The following is a 27368-nucleotide window of genomic DNA, read 5'->3' as shown; positions in this document are numbered from 1 at the left end:
TTCATCAATATCAAATGTTCATGCAGAGAATTATAAGAAAAATGTATATTTCATTCCATTATTGAGACCTCATTCCTGATGGGAGGGCTAGCTCATAGCTGTCACATTCCCATATGACATCAAAACACATTGGGCCTCATTAAGTGTGCTGGCCCAGTGGCTACTGTACTGTTAAGCTTGCCGGTACCGTAGTTACCAGACCGGCAAACTACGAGTTCTGCTGGTGGGTGCCTTTTCACCTGACAGGTTGGAACTGGCGGGTGGAATGGCACCCGTGAGCAGTGCATGTCGGATGCACCGGCACCATTCTGAATGGTGCCGGTGCATCCGACCTCCCCATTTCCGTTGAGCCATATGGGGCTCAATGGGAATGGGGAGCATTTTTTTCCGGCACCCACAAATGGGCCATTACCGGGTCCAGCGGGGCCGTAATGACCCAGTAATTGCCCATTTGCAGGCCCCAGAAAATAAGAGATACCGGCAGCAGCCGTGCCAGTTATACCAGCACGGCTACTGCCGGTATTGTAATGATACCTATTGATCTAATGGAAACAAGGAAAAGGGCCCTAGGGTGTGTGGGAACATGAAGGGAGACTATCATAGTTTCTGTCCAATCCAAAATTTCTGTTTCGTATGATGTGGTATGGATGGAGTTTTCTAGGTATTTAGATGCTCAAACACATAGGAAGAAGACAGTGTTTTGGGAAATCAGTAAAGCAAGACAGCCCATCCAAACAGAGAAAAGCCGAATGGAATGCCAAGAAAAAGTAGAAGAAGTTAATGGAAAATCTCTTTAAAAATGCCTTTTCCAGATGGGGCTGAAAGCAGAGGCCTTTCGCAAGACAGAACCAGAATACCCAAGAGGGCTTATGGAAGCCGGTGGTTGGACAGAAAGGAATAGCTTGCTTGCAGTGCTGCCTGTGGTCAGTCAGTGTCCTTGCCTGTCCTTGGCCTTTCAATTGAGCACAAGGATCCCAGACTTTTAGGACAAATGTACCAAAAATGATTTCATATTTAAGATAACAATTAAATGTATGTGGCAGAAACCTGTTTATAAGCGATGTCATTGAGAAGGGGAATATAATGTATATGTTTTGCAACTTATAACTAAAATTGAAACTCTAGGCAGCCTTGTCGTTATAAGGCTTTTCTCCTGCAATTTGAGATCTCTGGATGCCTTAGACATTTTCATATGGAAATTTGCAGTGACAAAGCCTTTGATTGGTGCCTTCCATAGTCAATAAAGTAATTGAACTAAATTCACATGGTACTTTGGTGTTGTTAGGGTGAACCTGATTCCTTCGGTATAGTGCGATAGTTGGTGCTACTGTCCTTACATTCCAAAAAAACAGAATTGCTGGACCCAGGACTTTCATATTATTTGCAACCACATCAACATCACAAAAGATATGCAATTGTTCCTATGCCCACGCTAGGAAACACTTGTTTTGTCACAGGTAGTGTTCCTTGCTATGGGTCACTGGGCAGGCCCCCATGCCTCTTCGCACGGTCAATATCCTGCATTTGGCCTTGGCATCCTGGTCATCCAGCTGATTTAATTGGTTGAGGGGCTGCTTACAGAAGAGGAGTGGGGAATAAGGGGAAATGGGCGAAAGTTCCATCACCTCCATTTGGCCACACAAGAGATACTAGGCTGTCAAACAGTCAAGCAGCAATCCCCTGGATCAACCCCAACTCAATCGTTTGGAGGTCTCCTCACCTTTTGCACTTTTGTCTTGCGGCCAGTGACCAATGTAACATCCAGTCTGGAGGCCGCCCTTTGGACTCCAATGTTATGGCAAACTCAAGGCGATCGGCGAACACCTGTGTTGCCAAACACTGCACCCTTACCCCGCTGTGGGCTTTATTGCTGCAGGGTACTGCGGCTAGTTTTATCCGGGAGGGGCTGTGGCCAATACATGAACCAGTGAGGTACTTCCAGCATCGCCCTTACCCCACCGTGGGCTTCACCGCTGCGGGGTACTGCATCCATTTTTGTCCAGGAGGAGGCATGGCCAATACAGGAACCAGCGAGGAACGTCCATGGACATGAACAAAGCAATTTCACATTCATGCCCATTAGAAACGTGACAAGTGTGGGGTACATAAGTGATGTCATGCGATGGTTATTCTCACATGTGTAGGTGTTAGAACAACTGGTGTAGTGGAGCTTTTTTCTGTGGCGCCTTGACATTCCCTGTGACATAGGCATGATTTGAGCGAGGAATCTGAGGCTTTTTAGTTTGTGTTGTGCTAGCTGGGCCTCCTATTGACAGTATCGGGACTCAACCTTGCACTTCTTCAATTTGCATGCCACCAAACCCAATTGAGCTCACGGACAGTAATGCCTCTGTCTTATGGATCATTGTACTTAACCCTCAGGCACAAGGACACTCAAGCATCTGATGGATTGACTGCTGTCAAATCTTTTCCTGGTTTTGAAGCAGTGTATGTATAATGTATATTTTTCATTCGGATGCACACGCATCGTGATTTTGTTGAATGCAATTAGGTTAAAACAAAAGTTGATGGCTGGAAGGATTTCAATAAATCATAACCACCATCACAGCTCCAGGCAACCCTCCAGAGCACCGCGTTTCAGCCTGACAAGCCATAACAGAAGGAGAAAGACCATATGCAAATCAGGCTTGGTTCCACCCCAAAAAGAGCAGTCCAGCCCCAAACTGCTAAGTCACATCTCTTTTGCAGGAGACCACAAGCATCCCCAGACATGTTTTTGGTGATTCAGGTATATATGCCTGTCAAAAAATTGAAGTAGCTTCCACAACATAACTTAATTTTTAAAGGCATAAGCCTGGTAAGGCTTGCTTATTTAAAGGCATAAGCCTGGTAGGGCTTGTTTATTTAAAGGCATAAGCCTGGTAGGGCTTGTTTATTTAAAGGCATAAACCTGGTGGGGCTTGTTTATTGGCCCCAAAATTGGTAAGTTAAATGTCAAGTTAATATTCGACTTGAAGCTTGAGCATGTGTCTCTCCCATATTTCTTTAGTTGGCATGAACATCAAAATGGTTTGAACACATGATGGTGCAGGATCACACAAGTATCATCAATTGGTATACAAAGAGACACAGGGTGGAGCATAACATGATTGGAGGGCATTCATGGTTTATCATTACAACACTAGCCCACATTTGAGTTGCTTAGTTTTTATGCACCCACTTTCCACTCCTTGTAAACGTGTCCTACAGTACATCTTCTCTTTTTAGCCCATGCCTACTTAATTCTTTATCCAGTGATTATCGTTTCTGAAATGACACTCCATTCTACAGAGCAAGCACAAGGCAGGCGTTCCTCATTACATTTTTGAAACACCTACTGTAGGGTTACCAGTCAAATGGTCGAAAACATTTGGTCGACAGGACAATTGGTCGACACCATTTGGTCGAATGCCAAATGGTCGAATTTTTTTTTTTTTTTTTTTTTTTACCCATTTTTTGGTTTTTTTTGGGGGGGTCCCCCCCCCAACCCCCTTTTTTTTCTTTTTTTTTTCCCCACACGAAAACCCACAAAACACATATATATATATATAAAAAAAAAAAAAATTCGACCATTTGGCATTCGACCAAATGGTGTCGACCAAATTGCAGTCGACCAGTTTGTTGTCGACCAGTTGACTGGACACCCTACTGTAGACCTCTCTTAGCATGGAAAGTGACTGCCTCTCTCTACATTAAAGATGGACTTCTAATTAAAATACATAATCAATCTCCATCTCTGCTCTTTTGCTTCTTTCTTCCCCCCTTATTCCTCTCTTCAACATTTTCCTTGGCTCTTGCTCCCACTCCTCTCTGTCTTGTCCTGCAGTGAAACAATGGGCCTCTTTACAAGTTTGCCAGTCTGGTAACTACGGTACAGGTAAGCTTGCCGGTTCCGTAGTTACCAGACCGGCAAACTACGAGGTCTGCGTGTGGGTGCCTGACAGCCCAGCAGGTCCGACCTGCCGGGCGGCACGGAACATGCGAGCAGACCTACCCGGTAGCGCCAGCACCGTTATTAACGGTGCAGCACTACCCGCCTCCCTATTCTCATTGAGCACTGTGGGGCCCAAATGCAAATGGGGAGTAATAAATACTGGCACCTGGCAATGGGCAATTACCGGGTCTGGCAGGGCCAGAATGCCCCAGTAATTGCCCATTGCAGGGTGCTGGTAAAATGTGCAAGTTTGGTGCCAGCCTGCCGGTTTTACTGGCAAGGCTACCACCCTACTTGTAATGAGGCCCAATGCCTTACCCGTTTCCTAAGAAAACACTGCGGATCGATGAGTGTGTGTGTACTTGTAGCGGTACGAGACCTCACTGGCAGCCTTCCATGAATTTGTTTAACAATATTGGCATACTGCCATACATTGTGGTTCCCATTGTTAAAGGGTTTTGCAGTGAAAGTCTGGAATATATTTGGCCACAGGTAGCATTAAAGGTATTTATTTTTTTTAAACTTTGGTTTTATTGGCATTTTAAAGAATATAACAAGCAGGCAGTGTTTGTAATCCTCAGTTGTTCACGATGCACTTGCCCAGCAAACTCCCCCCCCCCACCTAGCCGCCCCCCCCTTCAAACCCCCGTCCCCCCACCCCTCATTTTACCAACTCGAACCATGACATAGGGAGATTTGGACTTTTCTTTTGCGTCCATTACTTTGGTAGTGAGTGTGAGCGTCGGCATTCTCTGGTGGCCGACGGCCGACCGAATGTCCCCGGGCCGTGGGCGCCCATTCCGTCCATGGGGTCCCTGGTACTTTATGGTACAGTCTTTCGGCTTAGTCCCCCCGAGCCCCGCTCGGCCCCCCCTCAGGCATCAGTGCACATCCCATCCCCAGGCCTCCCTTACCCCCTGCCAATTTTCAAGGAATGACCCAGAATCATTGTTCACCATGGCCGTTAGTTTGTCCATTAAAAACAAGTTTTTCAATGTCTTTAGCCAGTCAGCCTTGGACGGGGTCTCCGGGCTCTTCCATTTCTGTGCCAATGCCACTCTCCCCGCCCGTAGCATCGTTTCCCACATTCTGGGGTACCTGTAGAGGTCCGAGGTCTCTGGCGGGAGGCCCAACAGCACCGTCAGGGGGTCCTGGGGGAGCAGTTCCTCTGTGACCTCAGCCATCCAGCCCCTCACCTCTGCCCAGTATGCTTGCACCTTCGGGCAGTGCCACCACATGTGGCCTCGTGAGCCCCTCTGGCCGCAGCCCCTCGGGCAATCGGGGGACACCGCCGTAAACATTTTAGACAGTTTCACAGGGTCCCTGTGCCATCCCTGCAGGATCTTAAAGTTATGTTCCATATCTGCCGTGTACAAATTACTGTGAAAAGCAATTTTGAAGATCCTTGCCCAAGCGTCTTCCGAAATCACCTCCCCTGCGAGATCGTTCCAATATGAGCGAAAGCCCCTCCGTTCTACCAAATTCACAGTGTTGAGGATTCTATACATTCCGGAGACGGCTCCCTTTCTTGAGGTCGCCATATCAAGGAACTTCTCAAAGGGGGTCAACTGCCTCCTCAAGTTCTCTCCCCATGATTGGTCGCCGAGGATTCCCTTCAAGCGTAGATACTCAAACACGGAAAGAGACCCCCGCCCAATGGCGTCCCTTAGATCCTCATAGGGCAGGAATTCCCCCTCCCGGAACAGCTGTCCCACCCACTCCAGACCCGAATCAGACCATGCCTGTGCCTTGGAAAAACCCCTGTTACCTAATCTGAACGGGTGTCCCCAGAGAGAGGACATTGGGGATGGCCACGTCGTTAGGTGCGCCGTCTGGGGGCCCTCCCTCCAGACTGCCCAAAGGACGCCCAAGGTGGGATGGGATTTCAATCTGTTCGGGATGAACTTGTGTGGCGCCCAGAGAAGATCGCGTACCTTGAGGGGGTGAGCGTCCATGTCCTCCAGGTAAGACCAGTAGGTGCCCATCCCCTCCCTCATGTGCTCCAGGAGGACTCGCAACTGGGCGGCTCGGAAATAGAGCTGGAAGTCAGGCAAGCCGAACCCTCCCTCCTCCCTCGGCAAGGTCAAGACCGCCCTCGCAGTCCTCGGGGTCCTACCCTGCCAGATAAACTCTCGGACCGCATTCTGTAGTGTCCTCATGAGGTGGTCGGGAATGTTGGATGGGAGAGAGGTAAAGAGATACAGCAGGCGCGGCAGCACGTTCATCTTTACTGCCGTCATGCGGCCGTACCAAGACAAGATCATAGAGCTCCACCTCCTGAGGTCCCTGGTAATGCTAGCCAGGGCCGGGTCATAGTTAGCGGGGGACAGTTGGGATAAGTCTCTGGTGAGGAGGACTCCCAGGTAGCGTATAGAAACCCTGCCCACTGTGATCCCATGAAAAGTTCCCACGGGGTCCAGAGCCGGATCGTTTACCCGCATGGGGAGAAGGACCGATTTGGAAGCGTTAATTTTTAGCCCCGAGAAGTGCCCAAATGCTTTCACCAGGGACAGGAGGGGGGGGAGGGAGGCTCCGGGGTCCACCAGGTACGCCAGGATGTCATCGGCGAACAGGGAGAGCTTGAATTCCAACTCCCCCCTCATTATCCCTCTGATCTCCGGGTGCGACCTCACCGCTATGGCCAAGGGTTCCATCGTAAGGATATACAACAGGGGGGACAGTGGACAACCCTGTCTCGTGCCCCGAGAGAGGAAGAAGGGGTCCGACAGCCTGCCGTTCACTTGTACCCTGGCCTTCGGAGCTCTGTAAAGAGCCGTCACCCAACCCCTGATGTGTGCACCGAATCCCATTCTCTGGAGGAGTAGCTCCATATATCGCCATTCGACCCGGTCGAACGCTTTCTCCGAGTCCAGAGAGAGGAGGCTCGCGTCAAGATCGGAGTTCTGGGCGTGGTGGATCAAGTTTATAGTTTTACGGATGTTGTCTGAGCCCTGCCTACCCCTTACAAACCCCACCTGGTCTCCATGGATCAGTGTCGGCAGAATCTTCTCCATCCGTTTCCCAATGATTTTGGCAAGGACCTTGACATCAATGTTTAGTAGAGATATAGGGCGATATGAGGAACAATCAGTGGGGTCCTTACCTTCCTTGGGAAGGACGACAATTATGGCCTCCATCATGGAGTCCGGGAGGGTCCCCCCCTCTAATACTGCATTGAAAACCTTTGCTAAGTGTGGGGCCAGAGTAGAGCGGTACCGTTTATAGAAGGACACTGTGAAGCCATCTTCCCCAGGGGAGGTCCCCGCCTTCATCCCGCTAATAGCATTGCCCACCTCCTCCTCGGTCACCAGCCCCTCCAGTCCCTCGGCCATCTCCCCGGACAGGGCCGGTATCCGGACCGAGTTGAGAAACCCCTCTATCTCCTCGTCCCGCCCGTCACATTCCGAGGTATAGAGTTTTTCATAATATCTCCGGAAGGCCTCTCCTATGTGGGGAGTGTCATGGCCCATGGTCCCCTCCTCACTCCTCACTGCCTTTACCATTCTTTCCCTCTGGACCTCCCTCAGTTTCCAGGCTAGGATTCTGTCCGCTTTGTCCCCCTTTTCGTAATACTTCTGCTTGACCAGTTGGAGGCCTCGCTCCGTTTTGTGTAGGAGGAGGTCTCGCAGCTGGAGCCGATAGTCGGCTAGTGATTCGAGCCGACCGTGATCCAAGGGGGCCGCTCGGGGCCCCACCGGTTGCAGTTGGGCAATTTTCCCCCTCAGGGCTTTCTCCTGGGCTTCCCTCACTCTTTTGGCCTGAGCGCTCATTTTAATGAGAGAGCCCCTTATTGTGGCCTTGAAGGCGTCCCATAGGGTGTGTGGGCCCACCTCGCCATTGTCGTTAAATTCAAAGAATTCCGTAATAGCCTCTAGCACCTCCTGGGCACAGACCTCATCTTTCAGCAGGGAATCGTTACATCTCCATCTCCCTCTGCGGTCACTTAGCCAGCCCCTTGCAATGGTGGTTCGAACCAGGTCGTGGTCCGACCAGGGGACGGGGTCGACTTTGTGGCCCGAGACATACGAGTGCAGGGACTCGTCCACCAGAATGTAGTCAATTCTAGAAAAGGACGAGTGGGTGGACGAATAATATGTGTAGGAAGGAGTACCCATTCTGGGGGAGGGGAGTGTGTCCACCAAGCCCAGCTCTGCGTTAACCTTCCGGAAGGACCGGGCCATGTGGACATCCGTGGGCCTGGAGAGCTGAGGGACAACACGCCTTCTGTCTAAGTCGGGGTCGATTACCATGTTGAAATCACCGCCCACCACCAACCCCCCCCGGACAAAGAGCTTGAGTTTCTCCGCCACTCGCTCCCAAAACTGGGCCTGGCCCTCATTGGGACCGTAAATCCCCGCCAGGGTGAGCCCTGTAGGGATCCTCGCACCAGCAGGAATCGGCCTTCCGGGTCTTTCACTATTTCCTCTTTTACAAAGCCCACGTTTCTCCCCAGAAGGATGGCCACCCCCCTCTTCTTGGACCTGTGGGACGCGCAGAACACCTCTCCTATACCTCCCCCCCTCATCGTGGGTTCCTTTCCTCTTGCCCAGTGAGTCTCTTGCAGGAAGAGGATATCAAGACCGGCCCTTCTGAATTCTCTAGTGACCAGGGACCTCTTCGTGGGGGTGTTCAGGCCCCGTACATTGAGAGTGCCCACCCCCAGGGCCGGCAGACCCTCAGCCGTCATCTAGCGGCTCCGCTCTCCGTGTCGGCTCACCTACACCACCTATGTTTGGATACTCCCATGGTTGGATCCTTTGCACCCACCCCTTCCGGGGGGCCTGTAACTATTCCCCAACTGCCCCCCGGACCCCCCCCAAACTGAAACCCCCCAACTCCCGCGTTAACCCCCTCCCCGCTCCCCGGCGTCCAGCCAAGTTGTCCCGTCATATCTGGCTTTTGGCCGAACCACCAGCCCGCTCCCCTGGCCGGGCCGATCGTTTTGGAAGCTGTTCCTCCTGAGCCCCCCGGGCCCCCCAGGGCCCCACCCCTTCAATACATCCCGTATACTTGCTGTTCGTCGGGGCGTAGGAATCGGTACACCCACATGCACCTGACTGAGCTGTCCCAACCTGTGTGCAGCGATCCCTTTCCTAGTCATCCGGGTCTCTCCTCTCCCCGTCTTTAGCCGGTGAAGGCGTATTCATTTTTCTGAACTTTCGTGCGCCGGTCCGCCTCCTCCTTTCCCCCGACGGGCCGGGTCCACTAGGTCCTGCCCTCTCCGGCCCCGACGGGCCCCTCCGGTCATTCGTGTCCGTCGCATACTCCAGCAGGGCTCCCCGGATGTCCTCTTCAGTAACCAGGGTAGTTCTTTGGCCCATGTATTCGAAAGTCAGGGAGAAGGGGTAGCCCCATCTGTATCGTACTCCCTTCTCCTTGAGTAACTGCGTGAGCGGGCGACACATTCTCCGCTTGGCTAGCGTGTAGGCGGAAAGGTCTTGGAATATTGAGACCTGAGCATTGTTGTAGGTGATATTTCTGGCCTTCCTGGCTTCCTCCAGCACCTTCGTTTTCTCCGAGTAGTAGTGGAACCTGACCAGTATCGACCGGGGACCCCCCGGTCTGCCCTCCGCCCTATGCACCCTGTCGAACGTAGGTTCTGTGGTCATCTCTTCGGCGAATAGGAGGGTAATGATGTCCCGCACTGCTCTGATGACGTCCCTCTCTGTCTCTCCTTCCAACTCCGGCACCCCGAAGATTCTGAGGTTATTCCTTCTCTCCCTATTCTCAAAATCGTCCATCTGTCGGGCTCTCTCCTCTTCTCTCTTTTCCAGGGCCTCCAGCCTCACCTTAAATTGTATGTCTTGGGTCACTGATGAGGATTGATTGGTCTCAACCTGGAGTAATCTGTCTTCGACCTTTTCCACCCTCTGGTCCATTTTCTTGAGTTTTTGGGCTATGTCGGAGCGCATGTCCCTGATTTCTTGTAGGATCGAGGCGAAGCCCCTCTCCATAGCTGACGGGGGGGGAGCTGCATCTTCCGACTGGGCCATGGTTCTTTTGAGGCCCAAACCGTTGTTGCCCCTCTTGGCTTCTTGAAAGCGGTACCCCTGCAAAGTCTCTCTCCAGCTCATCCGGTGTATGACCCGAGGGCAGGGGGTCCGCCTTTTGCGCCCCCCTCGGGGGGGGAGGGGAGGCCTCCCCGGCACGGGCCGCAGGCGCTTCCGTGAGATGGGCCCCGTGCCTCGGAGAGCAGGCTTCACCTCACTGAGGGCGGGCACACACCCCACCGTCGCCCGGCGGGGGCCTCACACCCTATATCGGGGTCACTGTGGCCAGCCGGGGCCCGTCCTTTCTTCTTCTTTTTTTTTTTTCCCCCGCGGACCCGAGCCCTGGGACCCTCGACGGGGGGGTTGCAGCTCCTGTCCCCCTGTCCCCCTTACACTTAGGATTGATCCCCACAGTGGGGGGGGATCCTTCCGGGCGGGCACTCACCCCACCGTCCCTCGGCTGCGGGGGCCACTCACCCGGGTAGCAGCTAGAGGCAGGAGGGGGGCCGGTGCTCGAGCGCACCCCCTCACCTCCGATCCCCGGCACGAATCCACAGCCTCCCCATGGGGGCCCGCTCCCGCCGCCCGCGGATCCTCAGCTTCGGCAGGGGAGGGGGGGCCCGTCCTCCGCAGTGGCCGGGCCCGGAGGCGCGAGAGGGGCTCCGGCGCACCCCGACGGGGGTTTGCTCTGGGACCGCGTCGTCCCGTCTCCGCTCCCCGCTCCCAGCACTGGTCTCCGGCTCCAGTCGGGGGTGGCTTGCACTCCGCCCGCCTCTGCCGCGTGTCGTCCGGAGATACGCCGGAAGGCTGCACTGCCTTGCCGGTTCTGCGGCGGGGCGGGCCGCGTATCTTGCCTTCCCGCGGCTCACGCGGGACTCGATCTCGAGCTTCCCGGGGTCCGCAGACTCCGTTCTTTCGCTGCGGGGGTGCCCGGGGGTCAATCGACTGGAAAATGCGGGTGGGGCTCCGGGGGAGTGGCAGGGGGGGGCTCAATACCCTCTGACAGACCGGATCCGGCGGGAGCGATGCGATCAGGCAGCCATTGCCTGTGCGCCCCCTGGTGGCCTCGCATTAAAGGTATTTTACATGCCCATGAGGTGTGAATTGTAGGCATTGTAATGAAAGCATATATTGGACCTTGTTACGAGTTTAGCAGTGCGGTAAAAGAAGTGGTAATTCTGTTACTGTACTTTTTTGGCAGTAACAGGATTGCGGTCATTTTTCCTGTACCGCCACATTCCGAGCAAAGAGCTGAATGTAAATCCTCCACTTTTGCTCTAAAATTCGGCAGAATAAAAGCAGTGGAATTACCGCTTGCAGTAATTCTGACAAAAACCTCATGGAATACTATGGAGTCCAAAAATGGGGACTAACACCACCCTAGCACCACTTGTAATCCTGTGATAATTCCACAGGACCAAGTGGCGGTAATGGATTTTGGTAGTATTTCAATGGAATTACCATGGAATTACCATCGAAATGCTGCCAAACTCGTAAAGAAGCCCATTGTGTGCTCATTCATCATCAACATGTTGTGCAATGGCCTTGTGTACTGCTATTGACCTAGCAACCGACTATTTGATTTTTTCATGTGCTACAAACCAAGCCGATTTTACCCAGTTTTATAACAAAATGTGCTGTGAGCTGCACATTTCAAACAATATTTAAAAATTACCATCAGGAGGGAGCTTACCCCCTCAAACCTCTCCAAAATGGTTCAGGCTCCCTTAATAGGCACAGTCACACTAATTTGGGAAAGTATGAGCACACACAAAAAAAAAATCACTAGCTACCAATAAAAGTTAATTAAATATAACTGAGGTGCCTGCTCAGGATCTTCAACCCCAGAGCAAATGAAGCTGCATCTACCACTACTAACATGGCCTCTGTGCTAGCCATTACAACATGTCCATGAAATAAAACAGGTGAGGCATGTCAAGAAATGAAGGATTAGAAATATTACTGTGCTCAGAGCTCATTTCTGCATGGCCAGAGGGCATATAGAGATTTTAGCATTCTTTCTGAATGTCAAGAGAACTAGCCACTCTCCCGTTATTCCTGCAACCTTTACTGATTCCATCATTTAATTAAAAAGATGTTTCACTGGCAGCGTCCCTGCCACCTTGCTTAAGGTATGCTGTGAACTTTATACTTTATATGTCATAGCGCACGTCTGCCATTTTGACGGACTCGCTGTGCATTGCCCTGGAAGGAAGGAGGGGGATGGGCTTGTTAGCCTGCCAGTGGGGAAAGCAGATGAGAATACTGTGGGATTGATGACTTGTAGGCTGGAAGTATCCGAGTTTTGGTCGTTGACGTGATTCCAGGTAGGTAGTGGTTGAGAACCTTGGTTGTTTGTTTCACCAAGAGGCTAGAAACAAAGCTTCAAAATGACAAAAAAGGTCGTTGGCACCCCTCTATAGAAAGAATATGGCATGATAACCTGTTCTGTGGTTTGTTCTTACTTTGAGAGTCTGCAGTCATCGCTTTTTGTTCACTGTACTCTTCACAAAGGTGGAATACCTATTTGCATATCAGTCTATGTCATGCCCACAAGGGCAGTCCAGCACCGAAATGCCAGCCAAACCTCCTTTGAACAAGAGTACCCAAAGCACCCCAAGACACATGTTTCAGCCTTGTTGGGCATCATCAGTGAGGTGGAGCTGTGCCTCTCTGAGCACAGTGAGCAAGGGGTCCATGTCTGGGTTCGCCCAGGTAACTTAGGGTGACCAACCCCAAGTTCCTTGCAAAAATACAAAAAAGGTTGCTGGCGCCCCTCTCTAGGAGGAACATGGCATGATAACCTGTTCTGTGTTTTTTTCCCACTTTGAGAGTCTGCAGCCAATGCCTTTTGCTCACTGTACTTTTCACAAAGGAGGAATATCCATTTGTATATCAGTCTTTATCCCGCCCACAAGGGCAGTCCAGCACCAAAATGCCAGTCAAACCTCCCTTGAACAAGAGTACCAACAGCAACCCCAGACACTTGTTTCAGCCTTGTTGGGTATCATCAGTGAGGTGAACTTTGCCTCTCTGAGCACAGTGAGCAAGGGGTCCACGTCTGGGTTCCCCCAGGTAACTTAGAGTGGGCAACCCCAAGTTCCTTGCAAAAAAACGAAAGCTTGATCAGATGAAGTCTTCATGGCCATGATCTGTTTAGCTACTGGTATTAAAGGTACGTGAAAGGGCCTGGGAACTGACATCTCAGCTGACACAGGATGCAAGAGCTTTTGTTTTGGTCGAGTGACCAATCCTTGGTTTAGTACTTTTTTCACGCCACGGATATGCCTCAAGAGAAAGTAGCAGCACCTCTCCCATTCCATCATATGGTGGGGCGCTAGGAAGAAACCGCGCTGCCCATGTGTTTTACCTGCATTGAGTGCCCGGTTGTGTAAAATAAGCAGGCTTGTTTAATGAATAATGCAGTATGTAGCTAATCTCATAGGTGAGGGGGAAGGTAGACCAAGGAGTGCTTTTTACATCTCCAAGTCAATTGCCATGTTGCAAATCACTTGCCATTCAACTGTGATTTTATTTCACTTTTGAAAATGTTGTTTGCTTTTGTAAAGAGCTAGCTTAATCTGCAACAGTAGAACTGGAAACAGACATGCGCTGCATTTTTTGATTCAGTGTAATTGTGTCATACTGTACACTGCTGGTTTGTGCACATCTTAAGCTAAAGCCTCGGGAGGATAGCTCAGGGGCAACGCGCACCCCTTGGAATCATGATGAAGCAGCAACACAGGTTTGATTCCTAGGGTCTGCATTTAGAAACCTCTGGGTATTAAGCGTGTTATAAATAACCAATTATTTACATATATAATTATATACTGCAACAAAGGCAAGAACTGAAAAAAGGCAGCCCAAACTATTTCAATGAAGATGCCATAAGAAAGAGACACCGTTGTGAGCCGCATCATTTTACGCAAAAGCCAAACAAGCTCTTGTCTTACTGTGACTTATCTTTGTGTTTTTTTCTAAAAACCTATTTTGATTGTTGTTTAAGGACATTGACAATGCGGGTGAGAATCGAGCACAGATCCGTATGTCACCATGCACATGTGCACGTTTTCGCCTGAGGCAGATGCATGGTGACGTAACATAAGCAGAATGGTGTCATAAGCAACGCAGTATGCAGTTTATTTATTTATTTGTACAGTACTTATATAGTGCTTTTATCCAGTGGTGCAGAGATTTCCTCCCCCCCTTCCGTTCCCCCTGTACTTGCACGATCTGAATGACACAAGGCCTAGTAAGATTGTGTGTCTTGTCCACCCTCAGCCCTCCCTCCCTTGTCTTGTCGCGCCTAGAAACACTTGTTTACAGGCGCGTTATAAATGACTCATACCATATCATATGACGATTCAGGGAAAGAATTCCTCTGCAATAGATGATTTTAAGCCCTTTTTTTTAACTCTGTAAGAAGAAGACAAGAACGAATATCTAGGGGAAAGGAATTCCAGAGTTTGGGACCAAGGAGCTTAAAAGAGCGAAAACGAGAAGCAGCACAATGAGCATGGAGACGTGTGATGCAGAGGGGTGATAGAGAGAGATCAGAGAGCAGACATAGGCAGATGCACGAGCCTGGATACTTTTAGAGGCTAGGCAGTAATATTCGCAGCGCTGGTGGACAGGTGGGAGAATCGGAGCTGCAGGGTGTAAGATGCAGCCCAAGGAAAGAAAGGCAAAGTTTGCAAGACCAATCTAGTTCATCGGACAGACTGGAGGGCTGCGAGGAAAAGCCGCATGAGTGCAAATGGTACATGTCTTATGTTATTCAACTCACCAGTTTTACTTGACTTTTCAAAATTGTATTTGCGGTTATAAAGTCAAAGCTTATTCCATGAGCAGGCATGCGCTACACTTCTTGATATTGTAATTGTGCCAGTGCCGTCAGAGGTGAACACGCTCGCCGCTTCACAGCTTAAGCCATGAAGATAAAGCCAGAATAAGAGTAGAGGAGCATCAGACCATCCCCAAATGAGTCACACATGTCTCTGCTTTGTCTGCGATACAGAGGCCCTGACTTGCGCAGTGTTGGATTGGGAAAGTGATCTAGGCCTCTGATTGAGCACTAGTGAGAACAAAGCATCGAGTCTAACCCAGTTTAAGAAATGTCATTGCTTGCCGTCTACGATTTCATAAGAAGATGTTCTTTGATTTGTTTTTCTTTGCAACGTATGATTTCTACTATGGACCCTGTTACTTGTTATTGACTGATATTTTTTATATTTAACTTTTGTTTGGCTGAAAGAGCTATATAAATAGTGTACACATAAATACATAAATAAATAAATACCGCAGAGAACTACATTACAACAACACACAGACTTCATTAGTTAAATGCGCCCTGCAGTTCTTTATATTGTATATATGTCCTTGGATACTATTCTGTTGCTGACATTGATGTGCAGTTGCCAACGTCCAGTGCGGTTTTTATTTTTGTTATTTTAGTTCTTCCAGGTTAGGACCAAGACCTCTCCCCTGTGTGGATCATCGATCGTTATCATTCTGCAAGCAGATCTCTTCATTATAATGTGCAGTGCTTTAAGTGGGGTAAGAAACTGAGGGGGGGCCCTCATTTGGGGGCGTGGCCTAAGGCATGATGGGCGTGGCCCAATTGGTGGGCGGGGCCTAAATGTGACATGGTAAAACTAGTCGGGCCTACATTACTAAGTACATATTTTGTAGCAGACTGCTTGCTACATGGCTTAAAGTATAACAAATAAAAGCTCAAGGTGATTATTTATTGGACCCTTAACTGGGCCGTTGACAAAAGGATAGGTGTTGAGGTACATTAACAGGTGCATAGGTCAGCCTACTAGTCCAGTTTACTTTAAATAGACAGTGTTACTTTAAATAGAATAGTCACCAAAAAACAGAAGAGACAGGTTAGAGATGTCCACAATCAGTGACATGTTTCACCCGATTTGGGCCTCACCAGTGTGATCTATGTGAGATATTTTGAGAGCGATATAGATCAAAAGTTGCCAATCCCAAAAGATTAACAAAAGGGGGAGCTACCATCCTCCCACGTGAAACATTCATTTACAAATCTGTGTTCAAGTGCAAGGCAAAAATTATTGGGGTTAAAAACCATCACATCAGATCAACGCAAATACTATTGTATAGGAGGGGTGTAGAATTTGTTAATACAACCTCTTGTCCAAGGGGCCAAATGTATGAGAAATCAACTTATCCCATAAATAAACGGACTCGTCCAAACATGACACAGGAACTGTCCCTTTTTGGGTTCACCAAACCAGCGAAGTCCCCCTTTGAAAGAAACCCTTACATTTCCAATCCCGGTCTCCCAAAGCGCTGCCAGCTAATCTTAAATATTATAGTCCAGCACCAGCAGCCTTTATTCTCATGGAGTCGAGTCACATACTGATGGCTGTACGAGTGTACCTTAGTCCTGGTTAGTGACGTGATGTACAAAACTGCTTGTTGTACACATTCTCATGCCAATTGCTGTGGCAAAAGGAAGGAAGCTCTATGAGGTGGTGGCCTGACAACATAGAACACCAGCCAAGGCAGTTTCTTGGGACTGGCAAATAAGATGGCAGCCTGGGTGAAGTATCTTAGAGGGTGCTGGATTAGCTCTCCTACCCAGCCCTCTGAGATTGATGTACCAGCTCTGTTCCCGCTTTTTCCCCCACTTTGCATTCAGATACAATAAGGAAATGGGGCAGTTGATACATATTTTTCTCCTCAACAGAGCATTAAAAACTAAGTGATCAGTGGTAGATCACAAAAGAGACAGCAGAGGGTAGGTAATTGGGAGGGACAGGGCAGTCCCTAAATAAGTGCAAATATTGGGTAATTGTAGCTGTTGTAGGATAGTTCAGGGGAAACGCGCTCACCTTGTATGCAAAATGACGGGGAACAACACAGGTTCGAACCCCCGGTCCGCACTTAAACCTCTGGGTATTAAGCACGTTATAAATAACCAATTACAATTACATTGAAAGAATGCATCGTAAGCCCCATGCTGTGGAAAACAATGCCTACACACAGGCAACCTTATCATTAATTTTCCTTGACTGCCATTTGAGTCTCCATAAAAAAGCTGCAAAACCCAGAGCAGATTTGTTAAGAATTTCATTAACTTGCACACTGGTGATAGTAGACTCTCATAGTATGGGACAAATAAAGCTTAAATTATACCCCAGACCCCCACGTCGCTTATGATTTATAGCAATTTACAGTGGGGTATGGGAAGTGAAAAAAGAGAAAAGGACAGAGATAACGAGAGCAGGAGTGAGGGGGAAGAGGTGGAACGAGAGAGAACGACCAACATAGGGGAACACCCCTATTTTCCCCCCTCCCCCACCCCTGCACTTGCGCGATCTGAATGACACCTGGCCTAGTAGGATCGTTTGTTTTCTCTCCCCTTGTTCCTCCCCTCCCTGCCTCGTCGCGCCTTGAAACACCTGTGTATAGGCGCGTTACAAATACCATATCATATCATATCATATCACCGAGATGGGCGGCAAACACGCCAAAAACTCAAATAAAGGGGGAGAGAGAAATGCAGAGGCGAATGGGGTAGAAGGCGGTGGAGCATCACCGAAGAGAGCAGAAAAGTAAAGGGGACAATTAAAGGAAAATTAACGTTAAAAAAAAGCAACAGAATTGTCTGTTGCAGTTTCAGCTTTCCAAGGCGAACACACATACACATTGAAGTGTGAAGTTCGCCTTGACTAGCTGAAACTGCAACAAGGAACAGCAGAGCAGACTTTCACTTACCTCATGATTTTCTCCTTCTCTCGTCAGATAGGGGTCGTCGCCGGTCGTCGCAGGTAAGGAAACCGACCGTCCCAAACCTATGGCCACTTTAACTCCTTGCGAGCCTCGGTGACGTGACTTCCTCTGGCAACCCCTCGCGAGGGGTTGCCAGAGGAAGTCACGTCACCATTTCCAACGCTGTGATGCCCTCGGCAGCAGGCAGCTCAGCTGTGACTGGCAGAAGTGTCAGCCAGTCACAGCGTCGCTCAAGCTGTGACTGGCTGGCAAGTCTGTCAGTCAGAGCTTTGCCTGTTTTGCCTGACTGTGCGGCGCCGGCGGCCTGACCTCTTCATGGGCGGCCGACCGCCAGTCGCGTCTGTGGCGGGAGATGCACCCGCCGTGGCTTGGTGGCATCGGGGGGCCCCGGCAGGGCCCTGGCAGGGCCCCGGCTCAGTCTCACTTTTTGGAGACTGCCGGGGCCTGGCCCCGGCAGGCCCCGGCCCACTTAAAGCCCTGATAATGTGTTACGCACTTCTTCCAGTAAGTCCTCGAGCATTTCTGTTTCTTCTTCAGTGGGGTAAGAGTGGCCCTCAAAGGTGGAGATGTTAACCTTCTGCACAGTGTCCTCTACCAGCTTTGATCACATTCAAGGTATTCACTCCTTTTGACATGGGTGAGAACAATTGAGGTCTGTGCCTCTCCTGATGGTTTGTACTACAACTCCCCTGGATCCCCACCTATGACCATGCTGACTGGGTTCATGGGAACTGTAGTCAAAGGCATCTGGAGAGCCAGAGTTTATAGATCCGTGATAGGTGTAGTGGCAAGAAAGCTCCTTCCTAGAGCTAGGACATGTTTTTCATGACTTGAAGTGTCAAGTCTGTGAATGATGACGTGTGATGACCCCAAATAGTAGCATATTGGACTGTGCAATTACCATAAATTTGCAGTTCGGAACAACCATCCTTAACCTGGTCGTTGACAGAAGAGAAGCTGTGTATCAGAGAACTCAGCTCACCATAATCACAGACACTTTGGATTTCAACTTTTATTAGTTCATGATAGGAAAGACATGTTCAGAATAACTGCTGCAGTTTCTGATTGTTAAATGTGTACTGTTGCATCAAACAAACATGGACATGTTTTGGCTGCCCTCAACACTCCCATCTCCATCTGTGACCACAGGCACTGACTAAGAGTTGCCTCCAAATGTGCATCAGAGAGGTAATTGGAAATGACAGCCCTGCCAAAGAGGCAAAATCATCTTAATGATCACTTTCATGGGAATGCAACGTGATGGCACCAGAGGGGAGGGGCAATGCCTATGGTTCCTGGCAAACAATCACCCACTAACTAGTGACCTGTAAAATGCTATTCCTAAGTAGGTGGCGGGGCAGCTGCTTGAAGTCTGCTGTAAGAAGAGTCAGATGTGGAGAAGTGAGAGAATTAAAGTGTGGAGCCAGCGGGTGGGGCAGGATAGGAACAAGATACAGTAGGTGTGTGCCACCTCCTCAGCAACGCTGTATGCAAGCTCAGTGTCCATTCAGGTGCTGAATGTGTTCCTGGAGATTCGGGGGATGTGGGGCATTTTACAGCAGGTAGGTGCCTATGCATTTAGTGTGCTTTATAAATGTAAAAATAAATGCATATACTTATACACCACTATGAACCACATGAAGAGGTTCCATGTGTTAAAATCGCAGCAAAAATGGCAGTTTACACAAACAAATTGCTGCAAAAAGGCTCCCCTTAAATGGTATAACGGGGTACACCTTTACAGAGTCAAACCACAGCATTTTTGCCACAATTTTTTGCACAGGTGACATTTTTGCCACGATTTTATTACTAAATACCCATGAAGACTGTAAAGTAATTGCCAGGTTTTAGTGGGTAGATTGAAAGTTTGTAGTCGAGTGCCTTGTAACATATGAGGATAGGTTGAAGCTCATTTACGATTGATTTTCCCATCTTCAGCCTCGGAGCGTTAACTATGAAGCGGAGAACACATTATATTTCAGAGGCAAGGAGGTGGGTGTGATCACCTCCTCTGCCAATGCCACTTGAAGTGGCCTTTTTTTAAACTTATTTTGCTGCTTTGGTTTGATGTCCTCAAGCACCACTCCAATCTTTGCAATACAAAGACACGGAAAACCTGAGGCAAATCAAAAGCAAAACATGTTAATACAATGCATACTCAATAAATGCAGCAGGTTTCAAATGTACCCTTTAACAAATGCATTAAAAGGGGCAACAGCAGATCGAATTCTGTGACCTGGTTAGTTGAGTGAGGCAATCGCCCCAATTGATCAGGCTCGCACTAAGTTCAAAACATGGCCCCCGGCATATCCTGGGTACAGAAGGTAAGGGGTTCAACCCACTTATAGTGCACTTTGGAGCCAGGCTATTATATGAAAGAGCTGTAGCTCCCAACCACTCTTGACAGGCAAGGAGGCACCTACTGGTGAAATGATTAACAGCCGCTGGGATGGCTGTGCACAATGAATATCAAAGGTAGATTAGGGCCAAACAACGGCTAGATCTGGCACACTACGGCCAAATCCAGCCAATAAAAAAGCGATACATTTGTAACATGCTCACAAATATTGTAGGGTTTCATTACAAGTTAGATGTTGGTGATTTTGTTACTGCCACTTTTCCCCAACTTTTCCCGAACTTATGAGTCAGGACGTAAAGTGGAGGTGACAAACCATGTCTTTGGAGCAATGCATCGCCTCCACTTTACAGGAAAAAGCTTGAGGAATTTCTGCAGGTGTAATTAACACCACCAGTAATTTCACTAAATGTCATTATTTTTTATTTGCATTTTAGTTTATTTATACCTTTAGCAATTCACATCAGTCCTTTAGAGCATTTAAGATGCTTCCCTTTATCTTTTTTGTCAATGGTTCCCAAGGGTTTTTCTTAAGCATGTAATGGCTGCTATTATTAGTGAGATTTTTTTCTCCTTTTAGGAGAATTGACCACCATTCTTCTGCTGATATTCATGGAGCTTATTCTATAAATTTGATGAAGAAGAAAATCCTTGTCATTGTAAATGCCGGACAGGTGGTGAATATATAATACAGGTTTTCTGTTGAGCCCTCTTCTTTGCTGAACCTGCATACCAGATTCTTTACAGGGACCCTAGACCTCATTGAGAGGATCTCTTTCGTTTCAAACAGGTTTAATCTCATTCTCATAAATGGTGATCTATATTGTGGGTCAGAGAATTTCCTTAGGTACGATGGCAGTGTACCCAAGGCTTTCATTTCCTGTGATATGTCCTTAAACCTTTTGTATTTGGATATCTCTTCGCAAGTCAGAATCCAGTCTCTTTGGAAGAGTTTCTGTTTGTCTTTGTCTGGGTTAGACCAAAGTTCCTCCGTTGTAGTTCTGAGTTTATCCAGTAACTGTCTGCGTGCAATGCTCCAGTCCGTTGCCCCTGGGCTAGCCCCTCTCTCCATCGCAGACCCAATTAAACCAAAGAGAGTGGTGCAATCGTTTTTTTGACATTTCTGAAAGAAGGCAAGAGATTTCCAATCTACTCTTGCCCTCAATGATACGAGCCACAGCTATTTTCTGATGACTTGAATTAAGACAGATTTTGGTAGGCCTAAGACTTTTTTTCCCAATAGAGCCCACCAAACTCTGCCAGTTTTTTTCTGAAACCATTGCAATGAGTCAGCACTGTACATTAAGGTAGCTACCACTTTAACCCTGTAGAATTCCAAAAGAGGCAATATTAAGTAACGACAGAACTTCCCTTTCACAATGCACACTTGGTTTGCCAGCCTTTTTGCTGTGGGCTTTAGGGTGAGAGGGTGATGGACTTCCACGTTGCTCTTAAAGATTTTCATCCCCAAATATTTAAAGGTTTCCACCCTTTCAGTTAGTGAGGCATCCAGGAACCATATGAAGTTTCGACTCTGCTTACTTCCACCCCGCCGCATGATGAAGATTTTTGTTTTGTTGATGTTTATTTGCAAAACGTTTTCCCGAAAATATTCTGACAGTTTGTTCAGTTGCCTTTGGAGCCCAATTGCGGTGAGATCCAAATGGACCAGATCGTGAGCGTATAAGAGGCGGCTTACCTTTTCTCCCCCTATTTTAGGAGTGGAACACCTGGTTTCTTCCATGTAGTGGCCCCGATTGGAGAGGTAGAAATTAAAGAGGGCTGGCGCCAGGGGACGCCATGTTTCACTCCCTTTTTCATTTTGGTTTTAGATAGGCATCCTCCTGTGTTTAGGCACTATCAGTTTGGTATCGGTATGAAGGGCCATCAACTGTTCAACCAAGTCTCCCGGACATTGACATTTCCTCCGTTTTTTCCACAATGTTTGCCTGTTTATGCTGTCAAATGCTTTTGCAAGGTCCACAAAAGCCAGGCATATTGCGAAGTTTGTTCTTTGGACCTTGTCTTTCATTGACAACAGCAAAAGGTAGGCAGAGTTGTACCTGTTAGGCAGAATCCTGTGCTGTGCCCTTAGGGACCAATACAGACAATTAAGACTACATGTGGTAATACAAGTTCACCTTTGGTACAAGCCTGTACTACTATGTTAAAGTGGTAGCAGTAGCGGAGCAGGCAGGCTTATCTCAAGAGTATATAAACAGTAGCAGAGATTACATAAAGGACCACAATTACTGTGACTCAAGCAAACACTGGGCCTCATTACGACCCAGGCAGTAACCATGGCGCTAGTAGCCCCATGGTTGCCGCCAGTATTTTACCGATTCCGCCATGGTGAAGGGCGGAATTACTGCCCCATTCCAAGGTTGCGGGGTGGTAATTCCCCATTCACCATTGGCCCTTCCCCATTCCCATTTTTGCCCCCGTAAGGCTCAATGGAAATGGGGAAGGTGGTAGTTACGGTGCCGCAAATTGCGGTACCGTAATTACCTCCAAGGTCCCTTTGCGGGTCCAATCCTTAACGGCTGGTAAAACCAGCCGTTAAAGTGGGAGCCTGCAAAGGGACCTCATAATTAGGCGGTAAGGGGTTAACGGCGCCGTCAGCCATTCACACAGCCTGGCTGTCAATCACTCAGCAGGGGGGTTGTCCAGCCCGGACAACCACCTAAGCCAATCAATACAGAGTGCAACTTGGGTCTCCAAGGAGACCATGTGCAGAGGGTGAGTACACCCCGCCCTCACATTCAGCCCAACTAGACACCTAGGCGCCAAAGGGGGGCTTCTGGTCAGAAGCCTGCCAAAGATCGGCGAACAAAGGAGGCAAACCTGGTTTGCCGCGCAAAGAAAGATCCAAGAAGGATGTTAACAAAAAGAAATGGCAATTAAACCCAACCAGAGCCAAGATGAAAGGTATTTGGACTAGCAGGCTTAAAGTTCGAGGCTACCAAAATAGCCTAAAACAATACCACGTTATGTAATATAATTGCGGTAGGAAAATTAGGATAGATACCACTGCCACCAGGCAAGTCTTAATGTTAAGGGAGCAAAACCATGCTCCAAGAGGTACAGATAAAAAGGGCCAAGAATGAACCCTTTCCAATACTCCATATACGATGGGGTGTACTGGATCTGTGGTTAAATGACTTATGTAAAGTTAATGGCAACTTTACCCTTTTCTGGGGGACAGTAGTCAGCCCCAGAAATGGAGTCGGTGGGAAGTGGAAACGACAACCCTGTGTCACTGCACTGAAGGTGCTGTGTAACACGCAAAAGAGTGGGGCTGCTGAAGTGGTGTACTTCAGAGTCCAAAATCACAAAAACAGATGAAATACACATGGCAAAACACAGATAAGAGTGGGGAAAAGCTCTCACTCTTACCAAGTGAAAGAAATAAACTCCAGAAATCCAGCAAAGCTGCTGAAGGACTCACTAGGTAAGGGAAATTAGCCATAGAATGAGAATTCTCCCTAACAGAACCCAGCCCCTTAGATTAACACAGCCCGATTAAAATATGCCATATCAGCCTGTTTCTTGGGACCAATCGCTCAGCCTCTTCAATAGGAGTGCTTGGAATAGGTTTTACCCATAACGTCTAAGGCGATAGTTGTTCGGATCTTCTGTATATTCAAACCATGTTCCCGGTTTCCCATGACAAAGGTATATTCTCGGTATCCATTATGTTTTCCAGTATCATACCCATAATGTGGCCCATTTGTCAGGGTTCTCTTTCAGGTCCATATTGGTAATACCATCTGGACCCGGTGCTCGAGAGATGTTAGATGTTTTTATTAGATCAATTAAGTCTTCCTTGTCATATGTTATGTTCCAAATATGCCGGTACTTGGTTAGCTTTGGTTCTTCTTGATCTGGAATGACATCAAGGTCCCTAAAATGTTTTTTTTCCATTTCGCCTCTGATACGTCATTTATTTTGACTTGTCTTTGAGTCTGTACCACACATTTTATGAGACTCCATTGTTAATCTCCATTTACTCAATGAGGGATTTAGAGAAATCTGATTAGCACTGCTGTTACCACAACTGTATTTCATCGGTAAATCAACCAGTCTGAATCACAATAGTGGTAAACAGGTTTCATGCTATTTCCATTGAAAATACTGGAAACCCCATAATGAGGCCCATTATGTAAACAGTGGGAATAGCACAGCTGAAAGCAGCTCTTGTACATACTGTAGAGCACATGCAATAAGATGTTGTCAAATTTCATTTCTTATTATGCCACTCAATATTGGAAAAGTGTTAGACACATTTATTTTATTGTCATTTGTTTCTGCAAATATGAGTTTGATCTGATATGATTGTTATTTATATAGCACTGTAGGCCAACATGCTTTATAGGAATATAATAAACAATACAATTCGTGAGAAACAACCTGAGAAACACAAATTAACGGGCAAGTAAGTGTGTTTTAAGGCGTAAGCGCAACCAGGTAAGCAAAAAATAGATCAAAGAAGGAGAGGAAGTGCATTCCAGTATTTCGGGGCCAAGAGAGAGAAGGGAGTACGTTCAAGGGGAACGAGGAACATGGCATGGGACATATACATAAATAAGAGAAGAAAGATATTGGAGGGCTAGATCATGAAGACATTTTAAAGAATTTAAAGAGCAGCCGTGTTTCAAAAGGGAGCCAGTGGAGGGAGGCAGGAGCAAGGGCAATAGAGTCACCAGAGGATAGAGAAACAAGGAGATAAACAGCAAAGTTGAGGAGAGAGATTAGCAGAGAGGCCAAGGAGAAGAGAGAAACAACAGAAGAGAGAGGAGAAAATAAGAGATGAGACAAGAATGTTGGCAGCTGGAAAAGGGAAAAAATGTGTAGCCTCTCGGATATTGTTAGGTTATGTTACTTTGCATTTATATAGCGCCTTATGTACCATTGGTATAGTCGCAAGGCGCTGGTAGGTCGAACGCCCTCGGGAACCGAAGTTCAAGTCAGTAGAGAGTGTAGAGAGAGTCAAAGGTGCGTGTGAGCACCGTATATGTGTGCAGCTGGTGTGGCATTTGTATAATAGCTGCTTCTTAGCATTAGGTGTGGTGGTTGAAAGATCAGGAGTATATGTTCGTTCTGGCAGGTTTATCCAGACCGATTCTGGCTGTGTTAGGCCTGAGGTGAACGCCTGGCTGGAGGGTGTGTAACCAGCAGTGTTTAGTTAGAGTGATGGGGCGTAGGAGGCGGATGTTGGTATGAGAACAGCTATACCGAATGGTGTCATAGTATCTATGTGTGCTAGTTGAGTGGTGGTGTAAAGAAGCGAGTAAGTGTGGTGATGTGATATGATGCTTTACATGCTCTTTCAAATGTTCCATGCACTCTAAACCATTCCATGCATGTCGCGTAATTCTATGCGCTCCAATCTGTTCCATGGACTCTAATCCATTCCATGCAGTCCAATCCGTTTCACGCATCCAATCGGTTCCAAACAATCCAAGTTAATTTATGCACTCCAATCCGTTTCATGCACTCCAACCCGTTCCATGTACTCCGATCCGGTCTGTGTTTTCCAAGTTGATTTATGCACTCCATCCACATACTTCACCCATACCTTTCACATATTACACCAGTACCTTCCACATACTTCATCCATTCCATCCACATACTTCGCCCTCTCCATGCACATATTTCACCCGTTCCATCCACATACGTCACCCGTTCCATCCATATATGACACCCATTTCATCCACATACTTCCCTGTTCCATCATTCACGCACTCATCCGCTCTATACACTCGTCCGCTCTACGCATTCATCCGCTCTACGCACACGTCCGCTCTACGCACTCATCCGCTCTAGGCACTCGTCCGCTCTAGGCATTCAACCGCTCCAAGCACTTGTTCTTTCTGCACACTCACCCACTCTATGCACTCACCCGCTCTACTCACTCACCTGCTCTACTCATTCACCCGCTCTACACACCAATCCGCTCTATGCTCCCATCCGCTCTGTGCACCCATCCACTCTGCCCACCCATCTGCTCTGCGCACCCATCCGCTCGACCACTCATCTGCTCTGGGCACTCCTCCGCTCTTACGCAGTACTCCACTCTTACGCACTCATCCGCTCTTACGCACCCATCCGCTCTACACATTCCTCCGTTCTTACACCTTCCTCAGTTCTTACACACTCGCCCGCTCTATACACTCATCCGCTCTGCACATTCGTCCGCTCCGCACACTCGTCCTCTCTGCACATCCATCAGTTCTGCGCACCCATCCGCTCCTCGCGACTGACAAGAGCAGGAAAGATTGGACAGGACAAAGAAAGGGAAGAGTCAAGAAAGAGTTTTTGTTATCTAGTTTCAGTCTATTTAGCATGTTGTGTGAAAATAGGCATGACCAGCAGGTAAATACAGGGGTGACCCTGCCATCTACAGATCACTTAAAGACACAAACCTAGGCTGTGTCTAAACACTCGCCTGGGCCTCAACATAATAACAAAGTGCTAATGAGAGAGGGGAACTCAGACGCACGCATTTAAGAGTTTGTGATGCCCAGCTGTAATGTGGGCACAAGACCAGGGTGAACACTGGAGATAACCTGTGTCATCAGAAACGAGACCTTCTCCCAGTTCTTCTGCAAGGCCAGCAGGGTTTGGGTCATAGTCAGTCACAGCTTCCTGCATACACGCATATTAAGCATCAGCAATAAAGTAATATCAGCAAACCAGCCTAGGCAGTAGGGGAAAAGTTGCATCAAAAGTAGCAGCAGCTAGGATAGTGCCACTGCTGCAAAACCCAGAGCAGTGATATGGCCAACGTCCCTTCAAAAACACTCGAAAACTGGCAGATTCCCATGGAGACAAACATACAATAAAAATAAGCCCAATCCAACACAATTAGCAATAATATAACACAGCACTTTAAACGAAGATTTGCATATCAGTGGCGCATACCATTCAAAATATCAAAACCAAAAAGGAACTCTTACCATTTCATGTGCCTCATCAACTTCAGATGTCCAGACTCAAGAAAAGTTTGGGAAAGCCGTGCTGTGAAATGGTGCAAATACAACCCAAGGTGCAGCCTACCAACATGTATATTAAACCAGGTCGAAGAGTTCAAGCTCTGAGGACTAGAATCATATGTCACTAGCTAAACTGGTGATATACTTAGTGCAGTCTAAATTGTATGCAGAAACTGAGATTTCAGGTGATGTACTACAAATGATGTCATTTTTTTGATCATTTGTACGGTCTCAATAGTAATACACAGGATTCTTTATGGCGTGTGGGTCATGTGCCTTCCCAGACAGTATTTCTGGCATTATTTCCCACACCATAGACAGAAGTA

Source organism: Ambystoma mexicanum, chromosome 2q, assembly GCF_040938575.1.
Source record: "Ambystoma mexicanum isolate Mex_15411 chromosome 2q, UKY_AmexF1_1, whole genome shotgun sequence".
NCBI lineage: Eukaryota > Metazoa > Chordata > Amphibia > Caudata > Ambystomatidae > Ambystoma > Ambystoma mexicanum.
Note: the sequence above shows the minus strand (reverse complement) of the source record.